This window comes from Labrus mixtus, chromosome 19 (assembly GCF_963584025.1).
Source record: "Labrus mixtus chromosome 19, fLabMix1.1, whole genome shotgun sequence".
Lineage (NCBI taxonomy): Eukaryota > Metazoa > Chordata > Actinopteri > Labriformes > Labridae > Labrus > Labrus mixtus.
The window spans coordinates 18539754-18553534 of record NC_083630.1 but is presented as its reverse complement, the minus strand read 5'-3'; the positions used below and the strand labels follow the sequence as shown (position 1 = coordinate 18553534).

The 13781-nt window shown below is 41.6% G+C and overlaps 1 protein-coding gene across 3 annotated transcripts in view; it reads right to left on the bottom strand.

Annotated features, from left to right (window-relative positions):
- The window catches only part of slc4a2b (solute carrier family 4 member 2b), a 41538-nt gene extending 30308 nt beyond the window's left edge, over positions 1–11230 (bottom strand). The window contains exons 1-2 of one of the 3 annotated variants that reach the window (XM_061064812.1): positions 11117–11230; positions 3621–3699 (exon numbers count right to left, since the gene is read on the bottom strand). The gene's annotated coding sequence lies outside the window, so the exon portion shown is untranslated. Of the gene's footprint in view, positions 1–3620; positions 3842–5442; positions 5462–11116 lie in introns of those variants that run through there. The other 2 variants (XM_061064813.1, XM_061064811.1) reach the window with 2 other exon arrangements.
- Between the last annotated feature and the right edge of the window lie 2551 nt (positions 11231–13781).

Genomic DNA, 13781 nt, shown 5'->3' with positions numbered 1-13781 from the left:
TTTAAGAGCTGGACAATGCGATCTTTGTAATCATGCGTGGTTAACTGAGAAATCACCTGCCAAGGAGACCCGAAACTGAGACGCTGAGCAACCGACACAGCATCTTGGCATTGTTACTTGTTTGCTCTGCCATCGTGGTAATCGCTGCGCCAAATCTAAATTACATCGTAGCAGCTGTTCTATTCACAATAACAACTTTTCCTCGCCTGAGACGCTGCAATCTGTGCGGCTATGGCGTTAAAAGGAGTCAATTGAAATCAGCTTGTGTGTTTTTGAAGATTACTTTCTCAGTAAACCTAGACCCCCCCGCTGAGGAAAAGGCAGGGCCGGCTACACAGGGATAAAGTTACAGAACTCTGGGATCCAGGCTGAAAAGCATGGGAACCAGCTTATCCACCTGAGGGCAAGTCTGTAATAATACCAATAACAAAAGTCATCAGGAGAAAGAGACAATAATAACTAAAATGCTCCTGATTTATTTTATATTCTTGGTGTTTTCCTGCTGCAAACGTGCAACCCTCACTCAGAGGAGTGTATAAAAAGAACTGGCTGTTCCTTATGTAATAACCAAAAGGACAGAAAGGACACGGCTGAATGCTGACAGTGCAGGAGGAAGTTGAGGACAAGATGTCTGTATTTGTCCTGGAAGAAGTTCATCATGTCTTCCCAAAGACATCCAGAAGTTTGGGTGACTCGCAAACTGTTCCTAAAAAGAAGCAAGTGGAATTTTTCCTGCATTTCTTAAACTTTTCCATGCAAGAATTAGTCACAGAATTAGTCACAGCCTTAAAAAAAAAACAACAAGTACATGCAAGGCTTTGGGAAGACTGTCAATCTAAGAGGAAGTAAGTGCGAAAACAGGAAGACGGCAACATCGACAAACTGAGGCTGTCGGGAGGAGCTGCAAAAACCCGGAGATTCTTTCTGATGTATAAAAAAAAAAAATCTGATGTCAGAGAGACTTAATCATCCGCTGCTTGGGCCTGACCTGTAGTCCAGAGCTAATCAGGGTTAATACAAATTGTCTTAACGTCTACCTTTTGACATTATCAGTTAAGATTGTCTTCTCACAACATGACAAGCTGTCACTGTCATCGTCATGTGTCCCCTCCTGCAGAGAGAGGAGTCTCTAAAGGAGGAGTGGACATCAGGATCATGTACGTGAGGATGCTATTTTTGTCAGCCGAAGACTTTAAACGCCAACTACAGACTTAAATGTCAAAATTAACATAAAAAAGATAAATACACTGAATGGAGACGACGCAAAAGCTCCTCTGTATGTCGGTGAAAACTCATTTCATATTGAGTAACCTGCCCATGAAGGTAGCGTTTCAATGATTCTGAGGGACTGACATTTACTTCTCTGTCATCTAAAGGACAATCGCATTAAGCTAGTTGGAAATGTACCTCAGTATCACCACAAGGTTGACATTTACATCATATCTTTAGAGGAAGGGGATAAGTGGAGAACATGTTTTTGTCATTATTCAGATCAGTGATGAGGACATGGTCGTGACTCTTCCACAGAGCACGAATAAACCCGACAAAGTCTCTTTGGTACGTTGTACATTTCAAATATTTAAATGTCAAATGCTCCTTAAGAGAGAAGATTCCTCATTTCATTAGGAGTATTTGGTTTTCATTTCAAGCTCCTGTGAGGTTTGCGTTGATTTTGGCGACCCCTGTGGACAAAGCAGTACATCTCAGCTTTTCCTGATGTTGTCTTGTACATGTGCGAGTTTTGTTTTTCTTAAAGGGGACATATCGTGAAAAAAATCCACTTGTACAGTGTTTTTGAACATATGTTTGGGTAACCTCAGTGTCTACCGACCCATAAATTAAAATAATAACCCATCCAGTTCTTTGTTTGTGGTCTGCATAAGTCTTACAACACAGACAAAAATGCTCGGTTTCAAATGTGCTCTCCTTGTGATGTCACAGTGGGATTCTGGTAAAAAAAAAAAAATACCCTCCCCTCCCCTGGTATCTCCCCCCATGGACTCCACCCCCAGTCTAGAACAAAACTTTTGCGCAGGTCTGCCATTTTTATTCTCGCTACAGAGGAATGATGTCTACGGGGAAAACTCAGGGGGGGGGGCTCATTGCATTTAAAGAGACACACACCAAAACGGAGCGTTCTAAGAGAGCTGGTTTATACAGGGTCACAAACCTCCTCTGGTGCTTGATTCATGTTATATTTTGACCAAAGCACAGCACAGATGTTTCATTTAGACCACAGGGGACTGTTTGAAAAGGTGAAAGAGGGGGATAATATGTACTCTTTAAAAAAAAAAAAAATGTCTCACCCTTTTTTCTTGCAACAATCCAGTGTATCACTTCTAGGTCGTGTTTCTGCAGCGTGCAGCTCAACACTTCGTCTGACACCTGCCCTGCAGCAGCAGCTTCAGGCGTTATAATATATATATTTATATAGTTTGTTTTATAAAAAAAGATGAGTCACCACATAATGCCGATCAACTACTTCAGAAAAGTCGTGTGAGAAGATCTGTTTTTCCAAAGTGACAATCCACTGATATGTCATGTGACATTTGACACTCGTTATGACATTTAAGGAAAAAAAGAGCGAGACAGTCCGACGACAGGATGGAGGTTATGAACTCACGACAGAAGTCTAGGTTTCTTAACCCAGTAATCTGCCTGAACACACTGGACAGCGCCCAGCTTCAAATTGGCAGCTTGGCACGTGAGTGATGGCCGCAGTCTGCGTGTTCATCTCCAAATTCATAATTAAAGAACAGTTCAATAAAACGCACAAACTGAAATTCCTGCCCAGGAATAGACGCTTGATCACATTGTCCAAACCTCAACCATCGCACTGGCCAGTACTTAAAAAAAAATAAGCACGACAATGATAGGGAGGAAGGAGAAATTTAAAATTTCATTAAAGAACTGGATTTCACCCTCGAGGAACAAGAGTGCTTAATTCATTTGTCTCTGCTTGCCAAGTGGTGCATGTTGAAAGAAACATTTTTTTTTCTTCCTGGAACACTGACTGTGATCGCTGCGAGTGACGCGAGGACAATTGGTGTCCTTAATGTTTTATCACACACAATGACATGTTGTTACATTGTGAACTTAGCTTTACAGATTCAACACTTTTATCGCTTGTTTTTCCACGCAGACAGATATGCATGTGATAAACAGAAGTGGGTGGAATAGAACGAGGTTTAAGAAGACAAATTCTTAAAGACATCAGGCCTGTTTTTAATAACTATGAGTGGTCAGCATTTAGAAAGCAACCACTTCCCAATAACATGTCCTTTAAAGGCTCTTGTTTAAGATTCAGAAGAGTGGGGAAAGATGTGGCTATTTTTTTTGCTGTGCAACCTGCGGCTCTGAGCAGGATATGTTTACAGTTCTTAGTGCTTTGGTCTCAGATCATCACGGTTCAAGCCTGAGTCATCTCTGCTCTCGCCTCAAATCAGATCCATGTTAAGACATTTGACGCGGATGAAGATTTAAAATGTAGTTTAATTAGATTTAACAACAATCTAAATCACCTAATTGAGCACTAAGCCATGAAAACAATGACAAAGCAGAAACATACGCTGTACAGTAACTAGTCAATAAAAACTAAAATCCATATTTTTTTTCCATACCTTTGTGTGCTTACAGCAGAGAAGCCGCCGCAGACATTGTAGTGCAATTCTGAACTCTGCCGTGAAGAGAGACCCGGGTCTGGTCAGAGTGCAGGACAGAAAACAAACAGAGAGAGAAAAGACAAAAGGGTGAGCGTTAGAGATGTGCGGAGCGAGAGCGTGTGCGGTCCAGCCTCTGGTCGAGTCGAGTGCCTCTCTCAGTCCAACATGCACAGACTGATAGCAGCAGCCTTCCTCCTCAGGATTATGTTTCCTCCTCCAGCCTGCTGACAAGTAGCCATGTGACTCCAGGACCCAGTCAACACTGAGTCAGAGGCTGCTGCTGAGACACACTGATCTATACATCTGTAACACACACACTCACAATGACCTCAAGCTTCGGGGTGGAAATTCAACCCAGGTGATCAATATCTGTGTTAAACAAACCATGACAGCGGCTTTGCATGCATTGCAACTGAGACGGTCATCCCCAACCTGTTTGGCTTTTGATGTTTTAAAACAAAGCAACGCCTGTGTTCATTCAACTCCTCACTACTTGTTGCAGACGTCTCCTGCTTGTAATTTTCCTCATCCTATGAAAGCACAGTTAAACGTCAAGTCATTAACAGGAAAGTATCAACCGCATGTTTTTTGTCAATATGTGCAGGATGAACTCTTAATGTTCACTGTGTATGGATTGCATGAGAGAACAAGGTTATACGCCTATCATGCACTGAATTATTGACTGGTTAATTATTGACTGGTAGGCTCAGCATCTTAAGTGTGTCCATCAGGTTTAATATTTTCACCTGGTGCTTGTCAAACACATTGGTTTTCGGGTTAAATCTCCATTTAAGTACAACTTGGCATTCTGCAGCTTCTTAGTGTATTTGGCAGTGGAAAGAAAAACATGTCATGTCATGGCAGAATAAACACTACTACACCATTAATCCCATCCAAAGTCATAAAAGCCGCCAGATTAATTGTGTTTTGCAGCGAACAAAGAACAATCCTGTGATCGAAACAGGTTGCTTACCCGTTCTCGCTAAATAATCAAGCTGCATTCCACATCAGCTTATATGAGCCTTAGGGCTAAAGAAATACCTAAACTCAGGAGGAGTCTGAGTGTGTGTAAGTGTGTGTGTGTGTGTGTGATATAATTGTTTGTCCCAAGGGATGTAGAGTCACATGCATGACTTGCGTGGGGGAGAAACAGAGTCAAAGCCGCAAGCAGCTAAAATTGTAGTCCACTTCAAAGTCTGGGGCTTTCCTCAGTCTCAACACTGTGCTGATAATAGCATTATCTACTGTGGTCAACTATATCAAGAGGTGTGACTTCATGCCTGCAAGGTCGAGTCAAAACTTTTTCTTAACCATGACCAACACTTGACACGCTTATTCCGCAAACACTAAACCTCCCTGTGTGGCTCCTGGCCGATGTGTCACCTTTTTGTTATCAGTTATTGATGGTGGTTTTGGATTTATGTGGTTTTAAGAAGCAACATTTAATACAACAAAAAACCCTGTAAATGCTTCAACAAGTTTGTCTTGTTAAGGCAATAAAAAAAGCAGTTCAATAACATTTAAAATAGTCATATTTGCACAGTATCATTCCTCCTTCTCCCTTTCTAGCTGTACATAAAACTGTTAACAAAACTGGGACATTTTTTCCTTCAGCTTCCTGTTATTCTTCTCTCCCAGCAAGACCAGAACAAATCTGCAGGGCCATATTCCTAAAGCACGCTCAATGAGGTGCAACACATGGACGAGCTGGCTTCTTTAGAAAACAGCATCGGCGAAGAATCATTTCAAGCATCCAAAACTTGCATGGACGGAGACTCACCGCTAAAGATCCCACCACAGCTGCACACATAGCTGCCCTGTTTGTGGATCACTATGGGGATCTGGTGGCGGTGTTTGTTGCCTCGCCTCTGTTGCTCGCCTCTTGGAGTGTTTTAGCCTGAAATAGCTCAGCAGTTTAAAAGTCACCCGGCCACGTCCCGAGTCTTTCAATACGCAGACGTCTCTCTACCTCCCTGCTCTGCTCTTCACAGCTCAGTGGTCACACTGACTTAACTCAGGGTTTGGCTGCATGAGTCCAGCACTTCAGCATGACTGTGCTAAGTTATATGTGCAGACAGTCACTGGAGCACTTCCAGGCTAGCAGCTGCACGCAGTCCATGTAGACCCATCTGTATCTGGCTGTTTGTCCACTCGCAGGCTTCAGCCAGCAGCGGCTGTGCTGGCAGCTACTGCAGCACCTGTCTGCGGGGTGAAGAGGGATTGAACAGGCAACCAAAGCTTATATAATGACAGCTCATTGTCCTCTATCCCTGAAATAGAAAAAGCAATCACTGCTCAAGCATTTTTATACCTTGAGGAGGATCAGAGTGTTCGGAGTGCTGCAGGGGGGCCAACGCATGTTTGAAAATGGAAAAAAAATCTGCTACACTGTGTGCAAGAAACATGAGACAAGAGCTCAAACTAACAAGAAACATGAGACAAGAGCTCAAACTAACAAGAAACATCAGAGCTTTTTGTTTAATAATTCTGGACTTTGAATTTTATTTTGATACAAACGAGTTTCAGGTACAGGCCCACTTAGTTTTTGTGCAACATTCTCCAATCTTAGCCGCCACAATATGAGGGACACAATATTTGATACGGCAATCCTGATTTATGTCAAATCGCTAGTGCCAAATATCAACATTTTAATTTTCTTAAATGCAACAGTCTAAACAGATTCCACTGTTCAAGCTGCTGCTCTTTTGGATATTGCACTTACTGACTCCTCACAGGGTTTAAGACATGAATGAGGGTAATGTGAACGGAAGGCAACTGACCAGAGAAGAAGTTGACATCGGGATAAAAGAAGAAGAAGGCGACAGCGAGGTGACGACTGACAGCGGTGAAAAGAAGTCAGAGGATGAAGCGTGATAAGTAGGTGTATGTGAATAATAATGATGCAGTTTATCAGAATCAGATGTTGTGATGTTTCCTACTCATCTCGTCTCGCAATAGGTTAATGATTGCAGAATCGCTGAAGTGGATATAATTGTTATCATGGATCATGTATTACGTATCTAAATGTATCACGTCCTTTCAGATCGTATCACGAGTTATCCCGGGGTCCCCACTCATATTTAAAAAGTTTTTGTAGTGACTTAGATGAAATAGAAATAGTACAATTATTAAAAAACTAATGTGAAAACTGTGTGATAGTAACGTATTAATCCTGTCTTTGGACACTACATTACTCATTACCTCGAGAACATTTAGTTTTTTACATAAGAACTAAATGTTAACTGGACTTTTTAAATATTACATAAATATTTAGAAACTTCAGTTCAGCACAGCGAGCTCATCCAGGACTCTAGCTAACAGCTCTCCTGAGGTAAACATGTGGCTCTTAAGCTGCCAAATTCTCCACTATGTTCACAGCTAGTTGTAATCTTTGTCAGTCGTATGATGCTGGGCAGGTAGTACACACTCAGAGGGCTTTGAGCCAAATCAGCCGTCTGCTGCAGATGAGCCTTAAATGCAAAAGTTGAGACGATACTCAGAATCAGATCCTTTAACATCACAAGACAACATTTTGGATCTATTAATAACATGAAGATATTGATGTGTCTCAAAGACAGACTGCAGTACCTGACACAGAAATCCAATTCAAGTTAGACTGTGATAAAAACACTGAACAGGAAACTGTATCATCTATTTTTGTTAATTCTGATGAATATTTAGAGGAATTACAACTCCATGGTTCATCACTCAAAGAAAAATTCAAACATCTGTCTAAGAAAGAAATATTAATTGGCTTTATTTTAACATCCACTGAACAGAGAGAGACAGCAGCAACTGGTCGATTCCAGCTCCTGTAGCGTGAGGGTGTGGCACCGTCTAGTCAAAACTGCATCCCGTGGCTGCTCGGGTTGCAGAAGGCTGCACAAAAGGTAAAGCCTTATTCTCACAGAAACAGGGTAATTAAGGAGCTCTGACCTGTCTGTACTTTATAATTACTGTATTTACTCGCATGAGACTCCGACTGGGACAGGAATAAAATATCCCCAGAGCTCCAAAAAAACAAAAACAAAAGGCCTCAGATCTCCCACTACGGTCAAACACAAATCAGCCATTTATCCATTTCCTGGGAAAACAACACAATGGGATTACGTCTGAGTTCATGGCTGCAGGCAAAAGGCATGAGAATTTAAACCCTTACCCTCGGGGGGGAAAGGGTGAAAACAGCACAGGAGGAGGAGGAGGAGGAGGAGGAGGTGGGGAGAGAGGCAGGGATGCCGGACCATGTTTTACAGATTTTTGTGTATAATTAGATGCTCCAAAGAGGTGGTGGGGGGGGGGGGACAGTAGCCCAAACTAAACTATGCATTTTCCAGGGTGCAATGACAAAGCGCTTCATGGTAAAACAGAGCAAATGCCAATCAAGCAAACAGCCTTGTGACTAACAATGTGACTCGATGATTTTGAAAAAGGAAAACGGTCCTAAAATAATTATGTTTAGTGAAAGGCTGAGACTGATTTCTAGGCGTGATGTGTTCAGGGACCTGCTGGGTCTGTTTATCTGCAGACGGGAAGGTTAAATAAACATGAAAAATAAGTTATCTACCTCTCTTCCTTCCTGGTCTTCTGCATGACTAAGCAATTCACAACAGGAATGTGGACACACTCTGCTCGACTGTTTGTGCTCATCAGACTTGGATTCTCTCTCATGCAAAACTCGTTACATCAGTTAACAAAGAGTCTGTTTGACGTTTTCACTGAGGCGGAGGAAAAAACAAATAAGAACCGAGAGTGTGATCGTCGAGATAAGATTGATCTTTCTGAAGTGTTCAAGCACCATGCAGCGCTATGCGACAAAAGTGGAGCTAAACTGCTCAGGAATTTGGATGCGCACGATCAAACAAGGTCAGATTCACCCAGACAAACATTTCAGATTCTGCTGATGTCTGAGTCCTTGAAGTGCTCGGGTTTTGTGAGGCAGAGTGGACCCTGGTAAGACTTTGATTTAAGAGTCCCTAAGAAAAGATAATTACTTTTGTCCCGTGCATCAGCTTCACATCAAAGTTAAACAGCTCCTCGAATGACAGGCAAAGCACGTGGAGATGATACTGTTGAGTCAGCAGGAGGGACACATCCTTCCTCTATCCTGCCCGAGGGCATGTCCTGACTTCTCAGGGTCATGTTACAGATAAGCAGTTCTGGGATCATGGTTCCAAAACTGAGGTGCGCTGACCTGGAGGTGATCTTAGAGAGGTTTAAATGGGTCACATAGAGTGTACAGTGATTACATTTATTTTTAATTACAACTAAAAGCAAAACAATTAAATGTTTTCACACTCGCAAGTCGGCAGCAGACATCCATTATCTATACGCCTGTTCGAGGGGTTGAGGGGGGCTGGAGCCGATCCCAGCTGTAATTGGGCGAGAGGCGGCGTACACCCTGGACTGTTCACCAGTCAATCACAGGGTTGACAAATAGAGACAGACAAGCAGCCACAGTCACACTCACACTCACACTGGCTGGCAATTTTACAGTCACCAATTAACCTAACGAGCTTGTCTTAGGACTGTGGGAGGAAGCCGGAGAGAACCCACACATGCACACAGAGGGGCCCTGTCAGACGGGGGATTCGTGACAGGAACCTCGTCGCTGTGGGGCAACGCTGCTGATTTAGTTCTGAATATTTGTGTGCATGTTAGATCACAAAGCCGGTTAAACTGTAATGAAGCCAACAGCCACTAACTGGGGCTGTAGCTAATGAGCCTGCTCTCACATTTATAATAGCTGTCAATTCTGCTTTGTTTTGTTTATTATGGTTGAGACAGTGTTTAGCCAGTGGCGTCTTCTATCTTCAGACTAGTCGACTATTCTGAATTTAAGATATATATTAATTAGTGGAGATGTTTACCAAATAGAAAAAAAATAGTTAAATTATTTGCGAGTCAACACTTGCTTAAGCTGCCTGCTGGGACTTTTTTTAGAAAATAATCTTCTTCATTTTTCTTTTTTAAAGATTACTTTTTGAGCTTTTTATGCCTTCATTGTAGAGATAGGACAGTGGATAGAGAGGGGGAGATATTGGGGAATACACATGCAGGAAAGGAGCCACATGTCAGATTTGAACCCGGGACGTCCACCTGGAGGACCTACACCGTCATAAATGGGGTTTGCGCACCAACCACCGCTCCACCAGCGACTTGCCTGACATGTTTCATAAACATGCTTTTACCCGGTTTTCCTTTTTTCCCCCCCAGAATCAGATTCAAAATTCAAATAGTTTTTTTTTTTAAAGTTTTGATTAGAAACAGACAGAAACACACACAGATGGAACCCATAACTCAAATGTCGACATAGGACCAGTAACCATTTAAGTGCTGCAATTAGTGTTATTAGTTTCACCTGTGTTTGACGAGGTCAAGCGTCCGCTGTGAAAAGTTCAAATTAACTTCACTTTCAATCTACATTTTCCCGTCTGTGACGACGCCTGACTTTAGAGCCAGTTGCCACATGATAAGTATTTCCTTGACAGTTCTATATAATTTATATCTGAATACAATGACAAGGAACACCACTATTGTTTCCTCAGCAGCTATTTCTGTTGATTTTTTTCATACACATCTTGTCATTATGAGGCCAATCTGAAGCATGATGTAATATTGCGCTACCTCATTAATGTGTTGTGCCCCACATTCATCTCCTCCCATAAACTAGGCCTTCAGACACACAGAACAAAAACCTCAAATTGGGGTCAACAGGGTCTTGGGAATCCACGGGTTTACATTGAGAATTCATAATGAGCTAATCTCATTGACAGTATATTAAAAAGATCAGATGAATGGCTCATAATTTAAGAAAATTACTTCTCACAAGTGGCTCCAATTTCTGCTTCCTGATTTGTGGGAATTTCTTATTTTTTTGTCTAATTGCTTATTGAATAATCTTAGGTTTGAAGACTCAACATGAGGATGTTTTAAATTGATCATTTTCTGACAATAAAAAGAAAAACAGATGAATACGTATTTGACAGAGTTGTATGTTGCACCCTCCTTGCAGTTTAAAGATTATGCACAGGAATTAAGATTTCTATTTAAACTCATATTCATCTCAAAGGTAGGGCCTACTTCACCGAAACAGATGTTTTAAGGTGATCTGACCCCATGACCTCAGAAGGGGAACACACACACACACACACAACAGAATTACCATGCTGCTCATATTGAAAGAGCCACAAAGCTGACCACAACCCCAGCAACCACAATACCTTCGTGAAAACCTCAATGAGTTATTTAAAGCCACAATAAACCTTGCTTTAATGGACCATTTTAAAAGATTACATCACATTAATGAAGACCCTCATGTTACTGTCAGAAGAGGGGTGGGGGGGGGGACCGCTAGCTTTACTAAGATGCTCTTTTTCCTCCCCCCACACCCACCTCAGTCTGTCAACAGGCTTAAAACACAAGAAAAGTACGAGCACATGTCCAGGACTTTTTACCTGATTAAGAAGCAGAGGAACAAAGCGAAGTCATCCGGACACTTCCAATGCGTGTGTGTGTGTGGCAGTCACCGCTGGCTGTCAGTGTCGCCTCTCCTCATGAGACATCAACAACCACTTCCTGCCTTACGACAAAAAAGTGTACTTCAGAGCGGGAAAAAAATCTATTAACACAAAGTGGTATCCTTGTGAGACTCGATGTGACACACAGAATATGTCTAATTTACTCACCGGTGACTGGTACTCACCTCAAACTCACTCTGAATGAGTTGCTGAACCGGCGTCAAGTCGCTGAATTAAAAACACTCTTACTTCCGGTGTGCATTTCAAACTAAATCATCTTCGTGAGGAGCCTGGGAAATGCGTGCATTCACCATTGCATAGTTGCAATGTTACATAAAAGGATGCGCTTATGGTGTAAAAAAAATGCAAACCTTTCGCACTAAAGCACGGCGAAATGTTTATCTCTTTCACGCGTTCGCATCATGTGCCTTTATTTTGAAGGCACTATTAATTTAATCCGGTTTTATAGCGTAATTTAAGGGAGCTCGTTGTCATTTTCCAAAGAAGGGAATTGTTGCGCCTGCGTAAATGATGAAACATATTTCTGACGTAGGACTGATAAAGGGCGTCGTTCCGTTATGATGCTCATAACCTTCAACCTCAGAGATATTTATCTACCGCTTTTTCATTGAGATAAAAAAAATAAATGAAGTGCAAGTCATGTATTTTGCCACCATTTCACATAGCATATGCTAGAAATAATTAAATTAATTCTACTGCAAGCCTACTACTACTACTAATAATAATAATAATATAGAAAATAAATAAACTCCATCCATACTTCTGAAACTTATCCAAGAATATATTATATTTATTTTTTCCTTAAGTGCCTCTATCAGGTTTATTTAACTTGGTCACCTCGGTATGAACAGAGTGACCCCTATTGGTGGTTTTCTGCAAATAAACCCAGATAATGCACCTGTTAAATAGATTTACCACACAGTTTACTTTCTACTTGCTGCAATAATGTCTTATCATGACACATAATCTCAATGTTGTACTATTTGTTTTCACTTAAAGTCACAAGTAAACTGCTTGAACTAACATAAGCCATCTTCAGATACATGGGAACAGAGGTGATCACAAACTCAAACCAAAGCAGTGGCCCAAAATGTGGAGATTTTTCAATGTAGGAAACTTCCCTAATGGGGCGGACAGGACTCACTCTCGTTGCCCCAACAAAGAAAAATGAAACATGAATGATTCGTCTTTAGGAGAGAGAAAAGAAACAGGAAAAAAGAGGAATAGGAGTAAGCGTTGGGACACTGGCAGACACAATGGTCATGAACACTGGTTGGAGGGCCCCCCAATTGATTCTTGCTTAGGGCCCCAAGAGGCTCTAGAATCACCACTGCATGGAAATGTTTCATCTTCAGTGATAATGCATTTTGTGGTCGAGCTGGGGGTTTTCATATGGATCATTGTTTAGAGCCTCACAGTGGTGTAGTGGTTCCTGAAGAAGTGGGTATACTCTTCATTTTTTAATTTTTCACCCCAAATGTTTTATTCCAAAATGCGGCTGCTCGCCTCCTAACAGGCACAAAAAAGAGGGACCACATAACCCCTGTGCTCCGTTCTCTCCACTGGCTTCCTGTTCGCTACAGGATTGATTTTAAAAATGTTACTTCTGGCTTTTAAATCATTAAATGGCTCAACACCTCACTACCTAAGTGAACTACTACATGTTCATGCTCCATCCAGAGCACTAAGGTCCTCCAACCAGCTGCTCCTGGACGTGCCCAAAACAAGTCTCAAAACAAGGGGCGCTCGAGCCTTTTCTGTTGCAGCTCCGACACTTTGGAACAGATTACCATTTAAAATAAGATCTGCTGCCACCAGGGGCGCCACCAGGAACTCCGGGCCCCATGAAGAGATATCACATTGGGCCCCTACCACGGCTCAAACTTACCCGGAAAAATTTCTATGACCACACCTCCATCACACAAATGACCCATAAAAACTTTGAACTATGCTTTGTTTTACACTCTGAAAATGAAAGATAAATAATCACTGTAATATTTCCTCATAGCTTAAACCTTGTAATATTTGCACCTTTCAGAGAGTTGAATCATTTCCAGCAGCATTATTTGACTTATTAACTTGCTATAGTTAATGTTCTAAAGGCTTTTATTGTCTAAAGTGATCTTAATGGTTAGCTTATTGAATTAAAAATTCATTCAATACACTTTTATTTCAGGCCCATGAAAGGCCCCCCTCCCCACTGGGGCCCTGGGTAGTCAGTCCCACTTTTCCCCCCACAAAGACGCCCCTGGCTGCCACAACTGAACAGTTTAAGTCATTTTTAAAAACCCATTTCTTTTCCTTGGCTTTTATCTCTAGTTGAGTGTTTTATCCCAGCAGCAGTGTCTACTACAACTTTTACTATTGTTTTGTGTTTTAATTTAGGCTACTTTTAATTTGTACTTTTATGTGTCTTTATGATGTTTTGGATGTAATGTATTTTGCCTAATTTACTGTACAGCACTTTGGTCTGCCTCGGCTGTTATAAATGTGCTATATAAATAAAGTTGACTTGACTTGACTTATTAAGAGACCCTTACAGGAGAGTATAAACGGCTGCTGTTGTAAACAGTGACATGTA